The 10,855-nt window shown below is 45.8% G+C and overlaps 1 long non-coding RNA gene across 1 annotated transcript; it reads right to left on the bottom strand.

Moving 5' to 3' along the window:
• Window positions 1-9,357: 9,357 nt before the first annotated feature.
• On the bottom strand, window positions 9,358-9,822 carry LOC143740128 (uncharacterized). Its single transcript, XR_013204755.1, has 2 exons — window positions 9,714-9,822; window positions 9,358-9,626 (listed from the first exon to the last, which is right to left on the bottom strand). It is a non-coding gene; the product is annotated as an uncharacterized LOC143740128 (long non-coding RNA).
• Between the last annotated feature and the right edge of the window lie 1,033 nt (window positions 9,823-10,855).

The raw sequence follows: 10,855 nt of genomic DNA, 5'->3' as shown, positions 1-10,855 counted from the left end.
TGAAAATGGATGGGACGGCCGTTTCCTTCAGACGTAGTACCGTCTTTCTGGTCCTATGTAGCATTTTTTTCAACATAGTCCTCCGGTGCAAAATGCTCTTCGCAAACACGATACTGGCTAATTTTGTACTGAGCTGTTGAAGTACAGATATCCAGAGCAGCTAGCCATCGATTTCTCAGTTCCACATTCGGTGGAATTCTGTGAAACATTACATTTGTGTATGTCCTTTGCTTGTTCTTCATGTTTGCTGTAACTTCTCAAACTAAACACAATCCAAAAGCGAAGATACTCTGTGCACGTCAGGTCACACCGGTATGTTGACGGAAGTTGGGGGATATCAGGTGTTGCGTGATATGACTGCGCCGAAACAGCAGTGCTTCGCCTGTGATTCACCCTAATATAGTCCCAAGTCAATATTCTGCATAGGAAATCGCCTAGTCTTAATCTGAATTACTATTTGCACTCGTTGTGAATACGCAGGCCACAAGAAGTAATTAGTTGTTTTTTTTATCACTTTTACTCATGACATGCTACCTGACAACATAGGATTCCATTCATTATGCTAAGCTAAGACAAACAAACAAAACGAGACAAAAATGCTTTTGCCCACGTATCTTAATGTAGGGGAGACTGTGAATAAGCCCTATTTCAAAAAACAGTGGAGTGTTCCTTTAAAAGCTGAAGAAAAATCAGCAAATAAAAGTCTTGCATGTGATTTGGGTCTTTCAAGGTGCTTGTATAATCTGTCTAAAATGAAAATCTTAGAGTCATCCACACCTTTCCCAGCTTGATAGGCAAATTGTAGTGGATCTAGTTTGCCATCGATTAGGGAGACAATTTCATCTTCACAAGTGATGTTAGTGCAATTGGTCTGAATTCTTTCAGTTCTCTTGGATTATTAGATTTAGGGACAGGTATTATAATTGATGTTTTCCAACTGGCAGGAATCTGACCACACTCAATACACATCTGAATAAGTGTTGTAAACACCTTACTGAGCTGGTCCCCACAGTGACATAAAACGCGTCCAGAGATGGAGTACGGGCCAGCAGCTTTACGTATGTTTACTTTCTTGAAAAGATTTGACATTACCTTGTGTTATCACTAGACCATTCTGTGGAATCAAAGATTCCCACATTTCAGAGATATCATTCACAAAGTCAGACCTTTCAAAACAAGAAAAGAAAGAATTAAAGCCATTTGCAAATTCAGCATTATCCACACCATTTACATGAATTACCTACTTGGTCTCACAGGAAGACTGATTAACTGATGCCATGGATTTTATACCTGTCCAGGCTGCTCTAAGGTCCCCTCTACAATACAGACTTTCGCAACTAAAGTGCAATTCCTCGACTGCCCTCTAGAGACAGGCTCCAAAAGAGATTCGATCCCCCATATTAAAATGCCCAACTTTACAGCAGAAAAACAACTTTACACCCCCCCCCCACAATGGTTTCATAGGGGCACTGGAACAATCATTCATAAAACGCATTCAACTTTAGTTTACAAAGACGTGAGTCTGGGGTGTTCACTGATATCCTCACACAAAAATCGCTGCAAAAGATGCTTTCCAACCTTATGAGCTATGTTCTCATATCCATATATTTTCTTCTAATGTCTCAAGTAATAGTCTTAAGGTTTACACACTTCTTTTGTAGTGTGGTTTTGGTGAAGTGTACTAAAACAAGCATCATCAGAACTTACTTCTCACCGCTGATTCCTGATGGTTCAGAGGACAATTACTCGTAGTCACTGTGGCGAGGGGGGCGTGGTTCAGCGGAGTCTGTAGCGGGAGAGCGAGGGCGGAGCCGAGCGGTGAGTAAGTGGGTCAAGTTCAAATGACGAACACCTGTTTGTGATTTCAGTAATTGGCGTGAGGAGACCGCATATAAGCGGGCTGTGCTGATAACGGTGGGGAGAGAGAGACTGGAAGCTCGTGCACGCTGACGATCGGGACGAAATGTTTATGAAGCTGTGAACAGTGGAAAGAGTGCTGCCTCGTTGGTGATCTGAGAAGCTGTAGTCAGCGGGAAGAGTATTGCCTTACATGTGAAAATTGAGTGTTTTGTTTTGAGTTAATTTTGAGAGCGCAAGAAAACGCTGTGCAAAGAGGATCTTTAATAAAGTGCACGAGCTCCACTACTTGCCGACCCCGAGTCTCCTTCCATCACCCACACACGAACCCTGAGCTACATCACACTGGTGCCGAAACCCGGGATGGAAGGAGAGGCCGCCGCCAGAACCGCTCTGTCATCGTCATTTGCGGACATCATCCACGCGCTCGCGGGACTCCACCAACAACACCAGGAGGCTCTGCTGAAGATGGAGGATCAGCAACAGCGCCGTTTCGAGGCACTCCTCCAGACCCAGCATGAGGACCGCGAGCAGTTCCGGAGCTGGCTAGACCGGGAGGCTCGGGCGTCTACTTCGTCGGCCCCGGCCACGGCCCTTCCCCTCCACAAGATGGGTCCCCAGGATGACCCGGAGGCGTTCCTGGACCTCTTTGAGAAGTCGGCCGAGGCCGGGTGCTGGCCGCCCGCGGACTGGCCCATGCGTCTGATCCCGCTGCTCTCGGGCGAAGCGCAGATCGCCGCCCAGCAGCTGCCAGTCCGCAACCTCCTGGTCTATGAAGACCTGAAACGCGCCATTCTTCAGCGGGTCGGCCGGTCCCCGGAGCAGAGTCGTCAGCAGTTCCGCTCCATGGAGTTCGGGGAATCCGGCCGGCCCTTTATCTTTGCGCAACAGCTCCGGGACGCGTGCCGCAGATGGCTGATGGCCGAGGCCCGCGACGTCGATGGAGTCATCGAGGTGGTGGTACTGGAACAGTTCATCGCCCGTCTGCCAAAGAAGACCGCACAGTGGGTCCAGTGCCACCGCCCGACGTCACTGGACCAGGCCATCCAATTGGCAGAGGACCAGCTGGTGGCGTGCCCAGGGGTCGGCGAACCCCTACCGACATCTCTCTCTCTCTCCCTTCTCCCTCTCTCTCTCGCCCTGTCCCTGCTCCCAGGTCCCGAGGTGGCTTTCCACCACGCCCGGCGCCCCGCTGGAGGACCAGCCCTGCAGCTGATCCGGCCCCTGCACCACGTGCGCCGCCCCGGGGAACCCCATCGATGGTTGGCGTTCCGCCAACCCCGGCCCCTGCGGTCTTCTCACGTCAATCACCTGACCCACTTCCCGCCACTGGGATGGCGGGGAGGCCTGGGCCGGCCTGCTGGCGTTGCGGGGACCCTGGGCACTTCGTGGATAGGTGCCCGGTGATGGAGGTCGGAACGCTGGTCAGGGTCCCCGACGCGCCACAGGTTGCCCCCGATCAAGCTGGGTTGTACCAGATACCAGTAAGTGTAAAGGGGGGTACCTATCAAGCTTTGGTGGATTCAGGTTGTAACCAGACCTCCATCCATCAAAGTTTGATTCATCCAGTGGCATTGGATAGGAGCCGCGTGGTTAAGGTGCGGTGTGTGCACGGTGAGGTGGTGGGTTACCCCTTAGTGCCAGTCACTATCCAATTTCGGGGGAAAAAGCATAGTGTAGAGGTGGCAGTTAACCAGCACCTCCAGCACCCGTTGATTTTGGGAACCAATTGGCCGGGGTTTAAACCATTATTGGCTTATTTATGTACGGGTGTTTCTGGGATTAAAAGAAGGCAGGAGAAGAGAGCGGTGATTCAGGTTGGAGAGGCTGTGCCGGGACCCTCGGGGTCTGTCTCAGAGGAACGGAGCGCTTCAGAAAGGGAAATCCTTTTTGAACGCGATGATTTTCCTCTGGAACAGTCCCGAGATGATACGCTTAAAAATGCGTTTGATCAGGTCCGCGTGATCGACGGACAGCCTGTCCACCCAGACCAACCGCTCTCGTATCCTTATTTTGCCGTGATAAAAGATAAGTTGTATCGGGTGACCCAGGATACCCAGACAAAACAAGATACAACTCAGTTGTTAGTTCCAAAGAGCCGCCGGGAAATGCTTTTTCAGACGGCTCACTGTAATCCGATGGCTGGGCATTTAGGGCAAGCAGCTACACTGAATCGTCTAATGACCCGATTTTTCTGGCCAGGCATTCACGAGAATGTGCGCAGGTGGTGCGCGTCTTGTCGTGAATGTCAGTTGGTGAATCCACCGGCCAACCGAAAAGCACCTTTGTGCCCCCTTCCATTAATAGAGGTCCCCTTTGAGAGAATTGCCATGGACCTCATCGGGCCGTTAGAACGATCCGCACGGGGGCATCGCTTTGCATTAGTTCTGGTGGATTATGCAACGCGATACCCCGAAGCAGTGCCGCTTCGCAACATTTCCGCTAAAAGTGTTGCGAGTGCACTGTTTCAATTAATCTCCCGGGTGGGAATCCCGAAAGAGATTCTCACCGATCAGGGCACGGCGTTTATGTCACGCACAATTCGCGAACTGTACGAATTATTGGGTATTAAATCGATTCGTACCAGCGTCTATCACCCACAAACGGACGGCTTGGTAGAACGATTTAATCGCACGTTGAAGTCCATGATTCGTAAGTTCGTACAGGAAGACGCCAAAAATTGGGATAAGTGGTTAGAACCCCTCTTGTTCGCTGTACGCGAGGTCCCCCAAGCCTCCACGGGGTTTTCCCCTTTCGAGCTGCTCTTTGGTCGCCAGCCCCGCGGGGTGCTGGATGTACTTAGGGAAGCTTGGGAGGACGGACCTTCGGATAGCAAAAACGAAATTCAATACATCCTGGACCTGAGAACAAAACTCCACACGTTGGGGCGGCTCTCTATGGAGAATTTGTTACAGGCCCAGGACAAACAAAGTCGGCTGTACAACAGGGGGGCTAAACTACGTAAATTTGCACCGGGAGATAAAGTGCTTGTATTGCTTCCCACATCCAGCTCTAAATTACTCGCCAAGTGGCAAGAACCGGGTGTGGTGGTACGCAGCCGGCCATATAGATTGCCTGAGCATAAAAAGAAAGTAGTTCAGGCTGAATTAGAGGCTATGCTGGATATGGGAGTAATAGAAGAATCCAACAGTGACTGGGCGAGCCCGATAGTTTTAGTGCCTAAAACTGACGGCTCAGTGCGGTTCTGTGTGGATTATCATAAGGTGAATGCTGTATCGAAGTTCGATGCATATCCAATGCCACGGGTGGACGAATTGCTTGATCGGCTCGGCACGGCTCGATTTTACTCGACACTGGATTTAACAAAGGGTTATTGGCAGATCCCCTTGACTCCAATGACTAAAGAAAAAACCGCTTTCACGACGCCGTTTGGATTACACCAATTTGTCACCCTTCCTTTCGGCTTGTTCGGGGCACCTGCCACCTTTCAGCGCCTGATGGATAGAATCCTCCAGCCGCATGCTGCATATGCCGCGGCGTACTTGGATGATATTATCATCTATAGTAATGACTGGCAGCGGCATATGCAGCACTTGCGAGCTATCCTCAGGACGCTGCGAGAAGCGGGGCTCACGGCCAACCCAAAGAAGTGTGCGATTGGGCGCGTGGAAGTCAGGTATCTGGGCTTTCACTTGGGTCATGGGCAGGTGCGTCCCCAAATTGATAAGACGGCAGCAGTTGCGACCTGTCCAAGACCTAAGACCAAAAAGGAGGTTAGACAGTTCCTGGGGCTAGCAGGATATTACAGAAGGTTTGTACCTAATTATTCGGACCTTGCTAGCCCGCTGACTGATCTAACTAAAAAGGAGGCACCAGATACCGTCCAGTGGACGGAGCAGTGTCAGCAGGCTTTCACCCAGATAAAGGCTGCCCTGTGTGGCGGGCCGCTATTACAGGCTCCTAACTTTTCTCTCCCTTTTTCCCTGCAGACTGACGCGTCGGACAGGGGAGTCTGTAGCGGGAGAGCGAGGGCGGAGCCGAGCGGTGAGTAAGTGGGTCAAGTTCAAATGACGAACACCTGTTTCTGATTTAAGTAATTGGCGTGAGGAGACCGCATATAAGCGGGCTGTGCTGATAACGGTGGGGAGAGAGAGACTGGAAGCTCGTGCACGCTGACGATCGGGATGAAATGTTTATGAAGCTGTGAACAGTGGAAAGAGTGCTGCCTCGTTGGTGATCTGAGAAGCTGTAGTCAGCGGGAAGAGTATTGCCTTACATGTGAAAATTGAGTGTTTTGTTTTGAGTTAATTTTGAGAGCGCAAGAAAACGCTGTGCAAAGAGGATCTTTAATAAAGTGCACGAGCTCCACTACTTGCCGACCCCGAGTCTCCTTCCATCACCCACACACGAACCCTGAGCTACATCACAGTCACCCTCTGTCGTTTCATAGAATAGTACAATGGCGAGCTTGTCAAGTATAAACACCTCGCCTGTTTTGGGAGGTGCGTGCGAGTATATTAAGGCTTACAGGCTTACGGCAAAGCTCTCCTCAGTGCCGCTGGCAATACTATAACGCCTCCGCTTTGTAGTGTGTCTGTAGCGAGTGTGCGTAATCAGTTTTTTGTTTTTTCAACATGCTGACAATATAATCATGTAAACTCGTGCTCGATCGGCCCAAAGTCCGGCATCCGACCAGCATGGAAGGTCTTTACGTGTTACTGTCTTTTCTCATGGCAAAGTATTTTTGATTAAATGCAATACATTTTCTCATACGTATTTTTGATATCTCGAACGGTTTGGCCGTGGCAAGGAAACGAATTTATGGTGAGAAAAGATAAACACAAAGTCTTATAACTTCTGCATACATTAACTGATCTTGATAAAACTTCAGCAGTGGTAAGATGCCGATCACATGGATGCGACTATTGTGAGTCAAAGTTATAGCGCCACCAACTGGCAGCAGGAAGTGTGTCACTTTCTAAATTCTTAAATTTAGTTTTATTTTTCTAACGACTATTCGGGCACTTTTGGGGCCCTTAACGGGCTCGAGAACTCTTGAAACTTTGCACACAGGTCAGAACCAGCGGCTATCAGGGCCGGGCTGAAGCTGGTACCCGGGGGTGGCAGGGGGGCTCAACAGCGCCCCCTGGAACGGGGTTCAAAAACTTTGTCCATAAATCAAACACGTTTGCATGTAATAATATGAAACCCGGTACACATATAGATCTCATCGGTTCATATATCCTTCATACTCTTACTTTTTACCCAGCCCAACAGGAAGTCGTCTATTTAGGGTTGTTTGGAAAACGCATGCAATGGAATTTAAAGTACTCGTCCTCCTAGAGAATTCAAACAAATGCCACGAGACTCGTTCAGCGTGAAGTCAAGACATTGAGGATGAAAAATTACCAACGGATTTTTGATATCTCGAACGGTTTGGCCATGGCGGGGAAACAAAATTATGGAGCGAAAAGAGAAACAGGAAGTGTGTTATAACTTCTGCATACATTAACTGATCTTGGTGAAACTTCAGCAGTGTGTTCGCTGTGAGAGGCCGATCACATGGATGTGACTATTGTGAGTCAAAGTTATAGCGCCACCATCTGGCAGCAGGAAGTGTGTCACTTTCAAAATGCTTTGAAATCACCCTCTTATTTTTACCCGATTTGCTTCAAACTTTATGTGTATAATGTAAACACACGGCAGATGTAGACCTGTGAAAGGATTATTGAAATCTTAGATACTTTTGCCGTGGCTTTTGCTTTTGAGACTCTTAGCATGCTTGAAATTGCATGAAACTCGACAGACACATTACATTTATTAGCCAGTAGACATGTGCAAAGTTTCAGAAACGGGCATGGTGAGGGCTCAGTAGTGCCACCTTTTGTCAAAAGTGGGGGGATTAGTTTTATCTACAGTAACAAAACTCAGTATGTGTATTGTACTCATCAAGCCGGACAACTTTCTAATTTACAGTCATTAGCTCCGACCAACAGAAAGTCCGATATTTTGGTTTGAATATGGTCATTTCTCTCTGAGCCTACGTCTCTGTGTCTGTGAGTGTGGGGAGGGGGAGGGGGGCTAGATTAACCATTTCCCTGCTGTGTGGTGTGGCCTGCATTAAAAAAGAAAATAAATGTCTTAAGCCTTGTATTTTTTAAATAAGTTTTTTTTTTAATAAAGTAAAGGCATATAACCAGTTTAATTGTAGTGCATTGACAATAGTTTTATATAATTAGTTTATTAATTAAATTAACTTGGTCCATAAACTTGGTCTGAAAATTTGGTCCATAAATCAAAACACACTTGCATGTAATAATATGAAACTCGGTACACATATAGATCTCATCGGGCCAAACAATATACTACGTGTTAGTTTGTTTGCTATACGAAACTAGCAGTAAGCTAGATCAACATTAGAATAACATACTGACCATATTCTAACATTTCATCATGTTGAGCTAACGTTATATATCATTGATTTGTTTCATGTACATTTGCTCACCTGTCTAATAAAGCAAATGTCAAGTCGTGACTCGTGAAGCTCTGTCAAGTCCAAGTTAGTCACGGACGTGGAGCTCTCGGCATCTCAAAAACACAACGCTGATATTGATCCTCATTTTAGTTCTCCTTGTTTGTCCCAAAGTCTGCTTGCCATGGATGATCTATGTTTGAACGAAACAAAAACTGCGTGCCGCCAGAGAATGACGGGCTCTGGTGCCGCTAAATGTTACGCACTACGCAGTTGTCCATGTCTGTCGCCATGGTTACATCGTGGCTATGGCAGTATGAACAGAAACCGAGGATAGCGCGGATATTGCGTTAGCACCAAACTTTTTCAACATGATAAAAATACATTAAAAATGCTAAATTGTTAACGGATATTGAATATCTCAAACGGTTTTGCTATGGCGAGGGATTATGTCAAAAAAATAATCAGGAAACGTCTCATATCTTCTAAAAATGTAATTATACAGCATTTATTTTCATATAAAATTAAACAAATATTAGAACTAAACTCATTTTATTTTTTTCAATTCAAGAAGTATGAAAAAGTTTAAAAAAGGCTATTTAGTGCTATTTGGTTAAACAAAAAAATCATACATGGGGCTATACTGCCCTCTTGTCTCCAAAATGCTGCTGGAAAAACCAGCATAAACCAGCATATAGCTGGTCACCAGCATAATGGATGCTGGTTATACCAGCAAGACCAGCATATGTTGTGGTTTGGTGCTGGTATGCTGGTGACCAGCATGGGATGCTGGTATGCTGGAGACCAGCATGGGATGCTGGAAACTGCTTGTGACCAGCATACCAGCACCAGCATGCTGGTCATAAGCAGTTTCCAGCATCCAATCATTAGCATCCCATGCTGATGACCAGCAAACAGGCAGCACCAGCATTGGATGCTGGTTACAAACATTGGAAACTACGCTGGTCAACAGTAATAGGTGTTAAGGATGGTAGCCTGTTCACCAGGGTGGAATGCTGGACAACTACAATAAATTTTTGTATGATGAAAATCATGAAAATACAAGCTTACATTAATATACGTTTATTTAATAATAACATGTAAACATTAACACAGTAATAATTATTTAACAAAAAACAACACTCTTCTGGCTCAACAAGCAAATTACAATAAAACACATTAACAACATTTTATCTTAAGTGCTCCAATATTTTTTTTTTTTTTTTGTCTGTTAATGTCCACTATTTTTCTGTGATGGACCGTCCAGCCTTTACCCATCTGGCCTACAACTCTGTCTTCTCCACATTCTTTCTGTCAAGCCACTCCTTGAAGCAGACTGAAAAGAAATGTACAGATGTATTAAAATGTATTACTCCATAACCCAGTAATTGGCATCCCACAAAGACTTTGTGGCTACTGCTACCTTTTAATGTCTGAAGTTTCTGGGGGGTTAAGGGCTGCCTGGTGGTTTTGGTTGTGGGGCATTCCTTCCCTGCAAGACTTCTTTCCCCCAGAGTCTTATGGCTCGTTTCCACTGAGCAGTACGGTACGGTACAGTACGGTTCGGGTCGGGTCGGGTCAGTAAACCATGATCCAGCTAGCGTTTCCACCGCCAACAGTACCCTACTTGATAGGCGTGGTGTTTGCCGGAAAGAAGCGATCCCGAGGACGCGAGTCCGGTAATTCTCCAAATGGAACAGCGCGTTCTTTAAAGCGTCACTCAGCTCGCTCTGCATGTACATTTTAGGTAACAATAAAACGAAATATGTTATAAAACACCACTCTGCCTCTTTTCGTTTTCATTTAAATACATTTTAAACATTATAGGCACACAAATGTGGTTCAGGCAATGTATACACCTGATTATATACATGTTTAACGTTAGCCTATTTATAACAAAACGAAATATAAAACACAACCCTGCATCTTTTCGTTTAAATTTAAAAAAAATATTAAACATATTCCAGGCAATATGTGCATTTGTACAAATGTTGCAATAAACAACATTACAGTGATAATCTTGTAATAAAAAATGACAAAACTCAACCCTATCTCTTTTTGTTCAATTTCAGTTCTATCAATAATAGCCATTTTAAAGTATAAGTAAAAGGTAACGTTACAAGAAGCTATACAATAAGAAATAAAGCAAACAATTCAGTCAAATATACAAATTCAGCGCTAGTCTAACGTTAACTTTACAACGGAAAAGTTATAGCCTAAATATATGAAACTTCACTTAGCCCTCAGCCAAAACGATTGGCCAGGGAACGAATTATCGATTCACGAGTCCAAAGATCACCCGTTAGATATACACAAGACGAATTACCACTACAGAGTAAGCGGCAAACGTCAGAACGACTAGCCGAGGAAAGGCTGTTCCAGGTGGGGAACATGAGCGCCGAGCGCAGGGTGATCGCCTGGAATGGATCAAATTATCATAAATCATTATAAATAAACCGAAGATTTAAGCTTTAAACAACTACATTCTCGCCTCAAAAACTCTTAAAACTACATTTCGTGAAAGAATAACCGTAGTATTATATTCCAACTGTATACTAAAAAATG

Source organism: Siphateles boraxobius, unplaced genomic scaffold, assembly GCF_051911475.1.
Source record: "Siphateles boraxobius isolate OS27281-9 unplaced genomic scaffold, OSU_SipBor_1 17, whole genome shotgun sequence".
NCBI classification, from domain to species: Eukaryota; Metazoa; Chordata; class Actinopteri; order Cypriniformes; family Leuciscidae; genus Siphateles; species Siphateles boraxobius.
The sequence above is the reverse complement of the archived record's forward strand: the minus strand, read 5'-3'. Positions and strand labels throughout refer to the sequence as shown.